Below are 14,462 nucleotides of genomic sequence, written 5' to 3' on the forward strand. Positions count from 1 at the left end.
ACTCCGCCAAAGCAGTTGAAATATTCGCCTAACGGCTTATACGTATGACTGCGTATAAGGCAGACTATAAATGTGCAAAGTTGCACATACCTGAGCAGGGAACACTGGCATAAGCCGGAAGACTTCACATAATCAGCCACGAATTCTTCGCTGACGAGGGATATCTATAGCCAAGGGGAGCCAGGCGTCCTAGCCACAGTCATAACAGCCCTGAACGGAAGCGAAGCTTCGCGTAAAGGCTTGCGAAAGTATGCAACCAAGCCGCAGGAGGAGAGCTCGGGTTGCGGAAACGCGGGAAGCGAGGGGGCGTTGACCATGGGGCCCGGTACAAGGGCCGCGGTTGCCCCGCCGGCGACGGTTGCGGCTTCCTTCGCCGGAAGCATTGCGCTGGCGTACGTCTGTCCTCGTAGACGAAACACAGTGCTACCAGCGAAAGAGCGACGCGCATAAACAAAAGTATCGTCGATGTTGACACGAGCTTCGTCAACACCGTCACTCGCGGACCAAACGCAGCTTACTCGCAGCTTAGCACAGCTTGAGTGGCCTAGTAGACTACACAATATTTATTTGTTTAGTTTACTCGAGCACTTCTAGCCAGGCAGCAGACATCGCGAATGAGGGGGCAGACATTATTAGCATTACCGAAAAGTTATAGAAAACATGCGGCAAACCAGGTCTGCATTATGAGGCAGGCGGCTCCACATTAATTTTGACAACCTGGGTTTCTTTAACGTGCGCCCAATGCGTGGTACACGGGCTTTTTTGCATTTCGACCACATTGAAAATCAGGCCGCTGCGGGTATAGGGAAACTGAGCTAACACATAATGGTGCTACGTTGTTTACAATCATGTGCACCCATTGTCGAAATCAATAAACCAATAAAGAACACCTGATTTTCGCAATACATTTAATGGGTTTAGAGATTACTGGGTGGTTAAATTTCCTTCAATTTTGTCTTGCAGCTTATTCTAGTCATGGTAAAACGTAACTTTAAAAGTAAAGTAAAAAGTAACTTTAGGTTGACGGAAGCGATGTAGGAATTGTTTACAACATTTTATTATGGCATGAGCGCATAAGTCGTATAAGACGGTAAAATGTTCGTAATAATGACAAGTTTTAATAAATCCAGCTTTGTAACACTAAATAAAATAAGCAAGTTTGCAGTTCTTCCGTACAATTGTTTGTTTCCAATATTTTTTGTTCAACGCTCTTTGCAAAAAGAGTGATGGTGATGTATGCTATCCGTAGCAATTGTAGTCCAATGAAGCAGATTTTATTAGGAATAAAAAAAACTAATATTGTTCATCACGGCAAAGGCATCCTACACAACCACGGCGTATTCCAACCGAGGTCTGATAAATGTTTCACACGCAAGGACGTTAATGTCTGAGATGCTTTTCCAAGCATCTTTCACGAGTAACCAAGATTTCTAAACTCTCTTTATGTACTTGGCACGTTCTTTGAATTTCAGTGCAAGGATTAGTTCTTGTTTGCGTTTTCTAATAACTGTTAGTTCAGTAGATACCAATGTAATGACTAAGAAGATAAACACTCAGAAATTAGGGCAAAACACATCTCAACATGACTGTCGATGGTAATGCCAATAGTATTTGAGCAATATAACGACACACCCTATTCCTGAAGTCTCGTTTATTTAACACGTGTAGTTGTAATTGTTAGAGTTTTGTTGCCTCCGCTATATATCATTTTATTTATATATTTATTAATGCACCAACCAGGCCCGAAGGCATTACAGAAAGGAGAGGCATGCTTGAATGTCAGAGACGTACATGTGCAGCAATAATAATTTAACACAATGTGTTGTATACGGCTGTTTTAAAACTTGCATTGTCCGGAATAGTGGCGATAGAAGCAAGCAGCCAGTACCAATCTGTACATGTTCTTGGAATAAAAGAATCCTGGCACAAATTTGCACATCCCTTCAAGCACTCATTCTTCCATGCTACTGGGGCCTTCCTTTCGTCATGCACCGCCTACTCTATTATCGGAAATGAGAGCAACCATATCAATTTCGAATGTACCAATTTAACGAGAACACCGTTCTCGTGTACCTTAAGGGCATCTTAAAATACATTTCAATGCACGAATCTCCTAGTATCGCTGTGCAAGCTAGCCCTTCAGTGAATAGGACATAATAAGAAATATACATATGTATATTTGTATATATGTATATATGAGCCTTCGACAATGTCTCTCACGGCGCAATACTCGAGGAACTCGAACGTTCGGGTTGTGGTGAGCGCACCTACAATTACATAAGGGCATTTCTTTCCAACCGCGAGGCCAGCATCAGTATTGGCCAAATCACGTCGCAGATATTTAAAATGCCGAGCAAAGGAACCCCTCAAGGAGCGATAATATCTCCTCTGCTCTTCAACATGGCGATGTGTCGCCTCGCGCGCGATCTCGATCGGATACCCGACCTAGGTTACACGCTTTACGCTGACGATATCACGCTGTGGGCGAGCAGAGGTTCCCTAGGGGAAAAAGAATACACGCTCCAAACCGCGGTATTAGCGGTGGAGAAATTTTCCCGAACGAGCGGGCTGAAGTGCGCGCCCGAAAAATCCGAGGTCATCCGGATACACGCGAAAGGCTACAAATCCAGAGGGTCGATTAACATTGTGGTTGAGGGCCAAATGGTCCGAGAGGTACCTACGATGCGAGTCCTGGGTTTGTGGCTTCAGAGCGACGGGAGAGCAGCACAGACGCTCAAAACAATCAAATCCGCAACCCACAACATAGCCCAAATGATACGTCGAGTGACGTATAGAAAGGCGGGAATGCGAGAAATCGATACCCTAAGGCTCGTACAGGCCTTAGTGATTAGTCGAATCACATATGGCTTGCCCTACCAAATCCTGAACAGGGAAGAGGAGAGGCAGGCCAACACGATAATTCGAACAGCTTTCAAGGCGGCTCTGGGCCTGCCTAAATCTACCTCCACGGAGCGCATGCTAGCTTTGGGAGTACACAATACTTTCGACGAACTGAGGCAGGCCACTCTGATGCGACAGAGGGAGCACCTCAGCTTCACAAAAACTGGTAGGGCAATATTGGCACGACTTAATATCCCAGCATACCCGATTTATCTCACCGAAGAGGCCGTACCTCTCCCTCCTTCGGTGAGATCCAAAATTACAGTAGCTCCAATTCCCAAGAATATGCATCCCGAGTACAACAAGGAAAGGCGCAAAGCACGCGCACAACATATTCAATCGATGTACTCCAATAACGCTAGGTACAATACGTACTACACGGACGCAGCTGCGTATGCAGAGGCTACCGGGCAGCGCTACCAAAGGAGGTACGCCCTGGCAGTCGTGAACGCGATCAGCCAGCAGCAAATTACCGCGTCGACCACGGCGGGCTCCCCCACCTCAGCCGAAATGTTAGCAGTGGCGATCGCGCTCGCTCACGCGGAGCGTTCGGAAAGGGACTCAGTCGTGGTCACTGACTCCCGGGAGACATGTTGCATGTTTCTTAAGGGGCACGTGACTGCGGCTAGCCTCGCGATAATCCCCAAATCGTTCAACCACCGCCATCGCCTACTCTGGTGCCCGGGACATTCGGGGGTACAGGGGAACGAACAGGCTAACGCTTTAGCTCGAGCGTCTACTAACCGAGCGATGGCGTCCTCTTCGAACCCCAACCCCTCACACTATCCCTCACAAAATCCCATCAATTTAAATGCAAAAGACATCCTTGCTCATCAGCGCGGAGTCCGCAGAAAATACCCGCCGCCTCACCCACAACTTAGCGGGGAAGAGGCCGCCGATTGGCGCAAAATACAGACCGGGGTATTCCCCCATCTAAAACTGCTAAATGCCATGTATCCCACCCGCTATAGGGCCACATGCCCTTGGTGCGGTGGCATACCGACACTAATACATGTGACCTGGGAGTGTAGTAAGCACCCTCATAGGCCCACTAATAATATCTCAATGGAGCAGTGGGAGGCACAGCTCGCCCGTTCCGACTTGGCAGGACAAAAGTCCTTAATTAGCCAGGTCAGGCAGGCGGCAGAGGCCAGTGGGGCCCTGGACTGAGGGGCTCCGACCACCGCTATACTTAAAATATTTTCCAGCCAAATAAAGTTTCTATATATATATACATATGTTTATGAAGAGAAGAATAGACAACCTTCAGGCGCTGAGTATCCGGCTCGGATACCACTTACAAACCCTTGTACCGTCATACTATACGCACCTCACGCGTCAATCATAATGCAGGAAATTTCAGGTTGCAACAAACTAAAGAATTCTCAGTAGCCTTTTCGAATGCTTATCTACTTTGGTGGCTCAGCTCCAGATTCAGGTCCCACTGCGAACACTAACGTCAACATCTTGAAGAACTTCGCTCGGACAACGAAGACATTTCGCACAATTCAAAATGCCAAAAGCCACGTGATTATAGCTCCGGTGCGCATTGGCGTCTGTGTGTGCAGTTGTGGCCCAATGTGAGAGTGGGTGCCAGCCTGTCTGCGAAAGAACTTCATGCGCGCACATGACAATCGCCCCGTGCTATGGCTACGTTTACGTCACAGTACCCTGGGCCAAAGTGTTCCGGAGTAACCATCCTTTATATAAAGAGGCAGGCCTCACCGGAGAGACAGCGTTCATCTTTCATAAGCAGCTTGTTGAGCAGACCGTTCCTTATGTAACGAATAAACGTCTTGTGTTTCGTCTTACGCTGCCTCGTCTCTGCCTGTGCCCTATCCGCTGGTCGACCTGGTCAAGCTCCGAGTCGTTGGGCGAAGATACCCCTGTGACTAACGAGTCGCATTTAAGACTATGAAAGTAGCGATGTAAATATATGGCACATTCATAAACATTGTGTGGTGATAGATAAAAGTAGAGTGCCTACATAAATATGAATGATTATTGCGTTTAGCTCTAGATAGAGGTGTAAAATGCAGCGAAAGCGACAACATATCCAACCCCAAAATAATAGGTTGCAGTGTGCCATAGAATGAGCTATGAAACGTTAATCACACACGTATACAGGAAAGCATACTTACGGCTTGCAATATATGTATATATATATATATATATATATATATATATATATACATATATATATGACACTGCTGCGTAGCGGAAAAATACATCCGATGCGTTTCCCTTTTCCCGAATGATCTTTCTGCGAACGCGCCACACTTTCAGAGTATACTGTAAACGGTGGGGCAAACGAGCGTGCCGCTGCCATACGCCATGTACAATGAGTGGCCCAAGACAGTAAGTCCATATGGTAATCACAATTCTAAATGCGTAAAATAGACTTCAAGGAAACCTACCATAAGCGTTGTCGCACAAATTAGTCAGTAGCTGTTTTGATATCGGGAATAGGTTAAGAGTCATCCTATAAGCCACTTTCTAAATACAGAAGCTGGCTCAAAGGAAAAGAACAGTTCAAACGAAAACAAAGTCTGAGTCACGCCAGCGAACCTTTTAGAAAAATACTTCACTAAGCTGCCGCGCTCGATCATTCCTGACAGTTTGTTTTCTTTCATGGCTATCTTCTTTCGCAGAAGCGGGCAGTGCTCGCTTTCTGCGCGCGTACGAAAAACAAACACTTAGCGGCCAACCCAGCTGTTCGTGCCTATTTTCGCGGTGTGTACACGTTCTGTTCACTGTTTTCGTGCTGTTTACAGTAGATTTCAGTATGAAAACAACCGATTGCTAAGATTACGACGTGCGTGTATAGCTGTGATGTACTTGTCAAATGCTCATTCAACTGTGCAAGAAACTGGGGAAAGAGGGAAGGTGCGACACATAAAGCTTTACCTCTAACTGAGGCTTCAGCCTGGCGCTGAGCCGTGCTCCCTCAAGGGCTGCAGAAGATAGCGCCAACCTTTCCCCTTTCCCAACGAACCACTTAGTAGTAGGCTTCAGCCTCCTCGATTCCTATTTTCGCAAAATTCGGCGTATCGTCCTGTTTTTCATTGCCGCCCGGCAATTCCTTTTCTTTGTGTTCTTTTTTCCGGCAAATCTGTTGAAAACGAACTTTTAAGGTTTCCCTTCTTATTTCAGTCGGTAGTTTATCGCTCCAACCTCACCAATATATTCTTTTTTTTTTTCGGTGAGCACCTGGCTCACTAATTCCGTTGACGCCGAAAGGTGCTGTTTTACTGCAGGTCCTACACTCTTCAACACTGCAGTTATATCCCATGCACAAAAAAAAAACAAAGACCTTTCAGATACACTGAAGAAAAAGACACAGCGCCTTACGGCAGTGGGACCATGCAGGATTTAGGAGTGAGCGCATTTTATATTCGAACACAATAAGAATTGTACTGTGATAGTTATGCGGGCACGGAGCTACAATGCACAATACATACAAAATGACCGAATAGATGCCAACCCATGTCACCAATGGGTTTGCATCACCAACTTATCTATTTCATCAAGCGTAGTGGCCGCAGGGTGGTGTCTGCAAGGGCACAGGCCAGGCCTCCCAACGCCAAATCTGACGCTCCTGCTTCCCCTCTACGCTATACAGGGTGTCCCAACTATCGTGCACAAAGACTTAAACATATGCAAAGGCCACGTAGCTGGACAGAACCAAGGTAATGTTGTTTGCCGTCGCTTGGTGATACTCAGATTCTTTTTTGTATTCCGCCTAATTAGGTAATTCATGAAGTAATGAACTTCTCAGTTAGCATAATTAGTTGAAAACTGCCAATGAGAAAATTGTAGAGCAACTTCAGAAATTCCCGATACAGCTTTCTGCAGCTAAATACGTGCCACATAAAAGTGTTTTTCCGAGCCTGAAATAAGCCCGCTATTACAAGCAATATTGCTACCCGACTGGCCACTCGAGGCACTTTGCGTGTATTCGCGTGCATCTTTCCCGCTCGAAAAAACGCTTTTATGTAGCACGTATTGAGCAACAGAAAGCTGTATCGGGTGTTTCTCATGATGCTCTACGGTTTTCTCATTGACGCTTTTCATTTCATTGAGAAGTTGATTAATTAATTATTTGTCTAATTAGGCGGAATAAAAAATGAATCTGAATATCTCCAAGCGAAGGCAAACAACATTACCTTGGTTCTGTCCAACTACGTAGCATTTGTATATTTTTAAAGTTTGGCCCAAGTTAATTGAAACACCCTGTATACTTCCAGGTTTCACGCCCGCGCTTCTCTGTTGTGACCGCAGGACAAAGAGCTAAAACAATGAAAAAAAATGTCTTGCCTTGGACGTGCGCCAGGCTGGCGCGTGATCTTCACTTCGCCAGGCGGCTTGAATCCGAGCTCATGTAGGCTCATCGACGAGTGGACATCCCCGCCTTATCTCTGCGGTAAATTTCCTGTCACTGACGCATATCGCTGGAAACCTGGCGGCCGCGGTTCCCCAGTGGCTATGGCGTTGAAAGATTGGCGTAGATAAGATTTCTTTGCGTTCTTTCATACTTGAGAGGCAGCTGTGTTTTCGGGTGACGTAAGTCCCTATACAGTAAAAGTACCGCCATCTACTCTTTCCTCCGCCGTGTCCTCTCCTAAAGCGCTTGGTTTTTTTTTTCTTTATTTTTTTGCTTGCGAAAGCAAGTCGACGGTGGCGCTCCTAGGAAGTCCACGTTGAAGCTTTCAGGTCGGGCGCGCGCCGCCACCGCCGGCAACGACTGCGGCTGCGCAGAGTGACTTTCAACATGGCTCTGAGGCGGAAAAAAAAACAAAATAGAAAGAAATGAAAGCGCGCACTATCATCGTCCAATCGGAGACACAGGAGAGAGAGAAGCCGCGTTGATCAAAGGATGGCGGTACTTTTCTTATATAGGGACTTTACTGGTGAAAACAATGCAACGACATCTGATTCATGCGGACAAGTACCAGACACATGCAGATTCCCTGAAATAGCCGTTTCGCTTCATCAAACATGTTGGAGTTGTCCGTCTCAGTCATCACAGAAGTGACTCTGATTTTATTTTACTTGTATACTGCTCTTTCACCAATCTCTTTCTCCATATGAGTTTTTATTAGTATTTTTTTCTGAACCTGCAGAAACCATTCGCCGCATAAAGTATTTTAGGTGTTGTTTGCGTTTAAATCACACCGAATCAAATCACCTGTTGAGGGGCGTTGTGGAAATCCAGCATGGAGGGCGTTGAGATGATTACCACGCTTTCTAGATGTGCACACAAGTAAAATAAATTCTGGGTTGCTAAGGGCCAAAAGCACGGTCTGGTTATCACGCGACTCCGAGGTCAGCAACGCAACGCCGCGACGTGAAAGTACAAGTCAGAAAATGAGCACACGCCGCTACATTTCACAGCTATATTTTATGGTGTAGGTAGTAAAGTATACCGTGATATTGCAGCCACATTTAAAACTAGCATAAATGTGTAAATACTCCAATCCACACCTTATGCTCTTTAGAGATTAACGACCTCTTTTTTTTTCCTGACAAGGAAACTGTAATGTCCACAAAGTGAAAGGGACCCTGAAACGATTTTGACGATTTTGTACAAACATACTGAGTCGTTAGAGTAGGTCCTTCTGATAATTACTTGACACATCTAAGCGCTCCACGTAAAGCGTGTAATTTATTGTAAGGTTTCAAAAAGATACATCGCTACCGATCGCAGCACGCCAATCGGCAGAGTTTTGTGACCAAGTGACGCGATTTGACCATATCACGTCACTGGGCCCACTGTCCGATTGGCTGCCCATGGCGCGTCATCGTTAATTTTTCTAACGTTATGGTGAACAAATGTTGTTCGTAATAGTTTAGATGTTATTTAATGTGTTTCTATAAAAAGAAAGTAACAGAAAGAGAATGTACAAGGACATGTATCACTACACTAAAAGCACTTCCGTCCCACAGCAAGTGTCATCTGCTTATGTTAAAATGTGATCCGTGTTGACGAGAGCGGCGCGGTCACTGTTGGTCTTGTTCTTTCTTTTCGCAAGCACCATGGTTCGCCCTTGTTGCCTTGTGGGCTGCAAACGTAGCGATCGGCGACATGTCAAGCTGCGACATCGTTGGTTCTTTATTCTATGATCGTGCCCCGCTGCAAGGCAGCAGACGAGGGGAGTGGCTGCAGCGCATCGGACTGTTGGTATTCAAACGGTGCCAGCATCTACGCGTTTGCGGCCGTCACTTCGCGTTTAAAAATTACTACAATGGATTTTAGCGTGTCCGGTATTCAGGTAAACGCAAGCGCAAGTTTTACCACGTTTTACGTGATGAACGGAACCGCAAACGTGAATTGCTTGCACGGTGCAGTCACCTGGCGGCACAAAGTTCAACCGAACACACAGCTAATAGAGCAGTAACCTAGTTTTTTCTACTCTGCTGCTGGCTCAAATTTTTGGCAGGAGCGTAATCTTGAGCACGTTGTCTTTTTATATGTTTAAACTGTTTTGCACTTGGTTACAGGAATCTTAACTCTGTATTTGGCTGGTTAAGCTCTGCGCCACCAGATGGCTGGACCATGCATGCCGATCAGGCCGCCTACGTTCATCTACGAAGCTCCTTCATCACAGCGGTATGGCGGGGCTTTAGTTTACGCCTTTGCCTATCCGTCAAAACACCCAGCTCGCCTGTGGTTACCGGAATAGCGGACATGCTCGGCGCTGCGACAGAACGCTCGCAACGCACTCTGCTTGATCGCTCTCGCTGGGGATCGACGGCCGGGCGGCTAGCGGAGAGGTTGGAGAGAGTTCGCGCGCTGGCTACAAGACAACTGGAAGTAGATGACAACACGTCACAAAATGGCGTAGGGCCAGCGAAGGTGGAGCTTAGCCCCGATCCCTCGGCGAACAAGTTGAGGAGGAAGTGCATGGCTAGGGAGGAGGGTAACTTCTAACCGTCCGTAGCTCTCTTAATATCAGACGCTTTGCTTAAATTGTGACGCGATTGTTTTACTGTAGCTGCACCCTACGCGTCTACAAAATTTGTCCGAACCGTTTCAGGGACCCTTTAATTCGTGCAAAAAAAAAGAATGGGTGGGACTAAGGCATTGAAATCCGCTATAAAGGATGAAAGCTCGTCACCACCGTGAGTCCAGATTAGGAAAATATGGCCTATAAATTGCTTTGAATAAAGTTGTTTTAGTGCACGATTGCCAATTGAGTCGTTTTTCAGCAGAGACAGAAAAATGTTAGCATAACAAAAGAGCAATGCGAGTGCCCGTCGATGTGCCACTTATTTGAGAATAATGCGAACCATCAAAATTAAAATCATTGAATTTTAAAATAATTTCAATGGACTAGCCAGTGTGTTACCTTGGACGGGTTTTTGAACAGATGATTCGTCATGTGCATGATTAACTGTACGGATGTCATTACTATGGTGGTTCTTGTGTAGAATGAAACCACATCTTAAGCCGCTGTTGCGCACTGCAGAACACACTTCAACTTCAAAGCGTTTTTAAACTAACAGACACGCCTCTAATTTGCTGCTAATGAAGACAGGTCAATAATATCATAAAGCACAGGTTTCTTTTTTTCATTACATTTGAAAAATTATGCGGTGTATGTTACAAAACTTGACCGCAAGCAACCCTGGGGTCGCACCAGCCACATCGTTGAAATCGCATTGCTACGTGTGCGACTGCATTGATTTATTGTGCTCCAGATAAACCATATGAAACTGACTTAAGGCTCAATAGTTCAACCTGTCGGTGATGCGCATCGCTAAATACGTGCTGGATCATTCACTTCTTGAATTATTAAACAAGGTAGTTTTGCTGTTTTGTCTCACAAGTGCATCAATTCAAAGAATATTGAAGCCGTTTAAGCAGTAACAAATGAGTACAAGGCACTTTTGTTTACAATCTTTCGGCAAACGTTCATTGAATTGTTGAAAAAGATGGGACACCATAAGCTTCAAAATAGCATCAAATAAAGCGAGAAAATCTGCTTAGACTTGTTTGTGAAATGTGAAAAGCTTGCTTGGAACGCGTCTGAAGTCATTTTTGTGGACGACTTGTACCAGCCCAAAGGTGGAAGCGACACCACTTCGTCGCATTGAAAACTAGATCAGCATTTCTAATACAGTACAAAACAACGTCCAGTAGCTAATTTTCATTACTAGAAGTGAAACCGAAGACCACTGTTCAACCGAGATCAATCATACAAATATTCTATTTTAAGAGAAGCAAACTGGTATCCATGAATATTTCAAATGTAGAGGGTGCATTGCACAGGCCAAATGACATTACATAGAATTCACACAGTCCATTGTGGGTTATGATTGACCTGTTTTCTTTGTCCACTGGATGCCTAGGAATTTACCAGTAGCCTGAGCGTACGTCAATAAAATATAATAAGATGCAGAATGAAGATAATTCAGGGTGCCATCATTTGACGGGAGACGATCAACGTCTTCTTTGTGACGGAATTTAGACGGCGATAGTCGACGCAGAATGTGCAGGTAGGGTATTTATTTATGAAAAGTATTACTGGAGCTGCCCAAAGACCGGATGACTCTTGAATGACACCACTTTGTAGCATTTCACGCAATTGGTCAACATTTATCTTGTGTTCCAGCGGCGTACGCAGTGGGGCTTTCGACGAACAATGTGTACTGTTCCCGTATTGATCCTGTGGCTCGTGCAGAATGCAAGAATAGTGGGTGCACTCTCACTCTGAGAAAACACAAACACAGGTAGATATTTCAAAAAACATGTGTAATCATAGGGCACTTGCTAGTGGTGAGGGACTTCTCGATCATCTGAGTACGTGCCGACTCGGTCGCCAGGAACATCAGTGAGGACAGCTGCTGTGGTCGGCAAGTGTTCTTTATTAAAGCAAGTTTCAGGCCGACCGGCAAAGCCATTGGCTCAGTCAAACAGTTCACCCTACTTAGTCAGTACGCTCTTGCTCTAAGGACATTTCGTAATGTGGAATCAATCGTAATCAACATCATTATCATCATCATCATCAGCCTATATTTTATGTCCACTGCAGGACGAAGGCCTCTCATTGCGATCTCCAATTACCCCTGTTTAGCGTATTCCAACTTGCGCCTGCAAATTTCCTAACATCATCATCCCATCTGGTTTTCTGCGGACCTCGACTGCGCTTCCCTTCTCTTGATATCCATTCTGTAACCCTAATGGTCCACCGGTTATCCATCCTACGCATTACATGGCCTGCCGAGCTCCATTTCTTCCGCTTAATGTCAACTAGAATATCGGCTATCCCCGTTTGTTCTCTGATCCACACCGCTCTCTTCCTGTCTCTTAACGTTAGTCCTAAGATTTTTCGTTCCATCGCTCTTTGTGCGGTCCTTAACTTGTTCTCGAGCTTCTTTGTTAACCTCCAAGTTTCTGCCCCATATGTTAGCACCGGTAGAATGCAATGATTGTACACTTTTCTTTTCAACGACAGTGGTAAGCTCCCAGTCAGGATTTGGTAAAGTCTGCCGTATGCACTCCAACCGAATTATATTCTTCTGTAAATTTCTTTCTCGTGACCAGGGTCCCCTGTGAGTAATTGACCTAGATAAACGTACTCGTTTACAGACTGTAGAGGCTGACGGGCGGTCCTGAATTCTTGTTCCCTTACCAGGCTATTGAACATTATCTTTCTCTTCTGCATATTCATCTTCAACCCAATTCTTTCACTTTCTCGATTAAGGTCCTCAATCATTTGTTGTAGTTCGTCTCCATTGTTGCTGAATAGGACAATGTCATCTGCAAACCGAAGGTTGCTGAGATATTCGCCGTTGATCCTCACTCCTAAGCCTTCCCAGTCTAAGAGCTTGAATACTTCTTCTAAGCATGCAATGAATAGCATTGGAGAGATTGTGTCTCCTTGCCTGACCCCTTTCTTGATAGGTAACTTTCTACTTTTCTTGTGGAGAACCAAGGTAGCTGTGGAATCCTTGTAGATGTTTGCTAAGATATTCACGTATGCCTCCTGTACTCCTTGATTACGCAATGCCTCTATGACTGCTGGTATCTCTACTGAATCAAATGCCTTTTCATAATCTATGAAAGCCAAGTAGAGAGGTTGAATGTACTCCGCATATTTCTGAATTACCTGATTTATGACATGGATATGATCCATCGTAGAATATCCCTTCCTGAAGCCAGCCTGTTCTCTTGGTTGGCTGAAGACAAGTGTTGCCCTGATTCTATTGGAAATTATCTTGGTGAATATTTTATACAATACTGAAAGCAAGCAAATCAGTCTATAATTCTTCAGTTCTTTTACGTCTCCCTTCTTATGGATTAGTATAATGTTGGCGTTCTTCCAGCTCTCTGGTACACATGAAGTTGTGAGGCATTGCGTATAAAGGGCCACAAGCTTTTCAAGCATGATATCTCCTTCATCTTTGATTACATTTACTGTTATTCTATCTTCTCCAGCAGCTTTTCCCCTGGTCATGTTTTTCAAGGCCCTCCTAACTTCAGCGCTCGTTATAGAAGGAGCCCCTGTATCCGGTTCATCACTATTTTGAATGAAAGTAGCTTGGCTGTTTTGGGCACTGTACAAGCCAGTACAGAATTCTTCCGCTGCTTTTACTATGTCATCGAAATTGCTGATGATATTGCCATGCTTATCTTTCAGTGCATACATCTTGCCTTGTCCCATGCCAAGCTTTCTTCTTACTGATTTAATGCTGCGTCCATATTTTACGGCTTCCTCAATCTTTCCCACGTTATAATTTCGAATACCCCTTACTTTTTTCTTGTTGATTAGTTTTGACAGTTCAGCGAATTCTATCTGATCTCTTGAGTTGGACATTTTAATCTTCTGTCGTTTCTTTATTAGGTCCTTTGTTTCTTGGGAGAGCTTACCTACTGGTTGCCTTGGTGCCCTACCTCCCACTTCAATTGCTGCTTCTGAGATCAACCTAGTTACGGTTTCATTAATTACCTCTATGTTGTCTTTATCTTCCTTTTCTAAAGCTGCATATTTGTTTGCAAGCACCAGTCTGAATTGGTCTGCTTTTACCCTTAAGGCCTCTAGTTGGCCTGTTTCCTCTTGACTAATTTCACTCTCTCTCTCTCTTCAAATTGAGAGAAATCCTATACCTCACTGATCTATGGTCACTGCACTTAACCTTACCTAACACTTCTACATCCTGCACTATACTTGGATGGGCAGAGAGTATGAAATTATTGCATTCCTTGTTTCTCCATTAGGGCTTTTCCACGTCCACCTCCTGTTGCTGCGCTTCCTGAAAAAGGTATGCATTATTCGGAGCCTATTCCTTTCCGCGAATTCTACTAACATCTCTCCTCTTGCATTCCTGGAATCGATGCCGTAGTTGCCAATTGCTTGCTCACCAACCTGCTTTTTCCCCACTTTTGCATTGAATTCGCCGATGACTAAAGTATACTGAGTTTGCACTTTTCTCATTGCTAGTTCAACATCTTCATAAAGCTGTTCTATTTCTTCATCATCGTGACTAGAGGTTGGGGCATAGGCTTTTACTACCTTCATTTTGTACCTCCTATTCAGCTTTATTACGACGACTGCTAC

The 14,462-nt window shown here is 44.9% G+C and overlaps 1 protein-coding gene across 9 annotated transcripts in view; it reads right to left on the reverse strand.

The window, feature by feature from the left end:
- LOC119450760 (scoloptoxin SSD43) overlaps window positions 1-14,462 on the reverse strand; it is a 90,589-nt gene that overhangs the window by 27,152 nt on the left and 48,975 nt on the right. Inside the window, exon 1 of one of the 9 annotated variants that reach the window (XM_049666192.1) lies at window positions 5,319-5,421. The exons of 7 other annotated variants lie outside the window; for them this stretch is intronic. The gene's annotated coding sequence lies outside the window, so the exon portion shown is untranslated. Of the gene's footprint in view, window positions 1-90; window positions 226-5,318; window positions 5,422-14,462 lie in introns of those variants that run through there. One more of the 9 variants, XM_037714265.2, reaches the window with a different exon arrangement.

Source organism: Dermacentor silvarum, chromosome 4 (genome assembly GCF_013339745.2).
Source record: "Dermacentor silvarum isolate Dsil-2018 chromosome 4, BIME_Dsil_1.4, whole genome shotgun sequence".
Lineage (NCBI taxonomy): Eukaryota > Metazoa > Arthropoda > Arachnida > Ixodida > Ixodidae > Dermacentor > Dermacentor silvarum.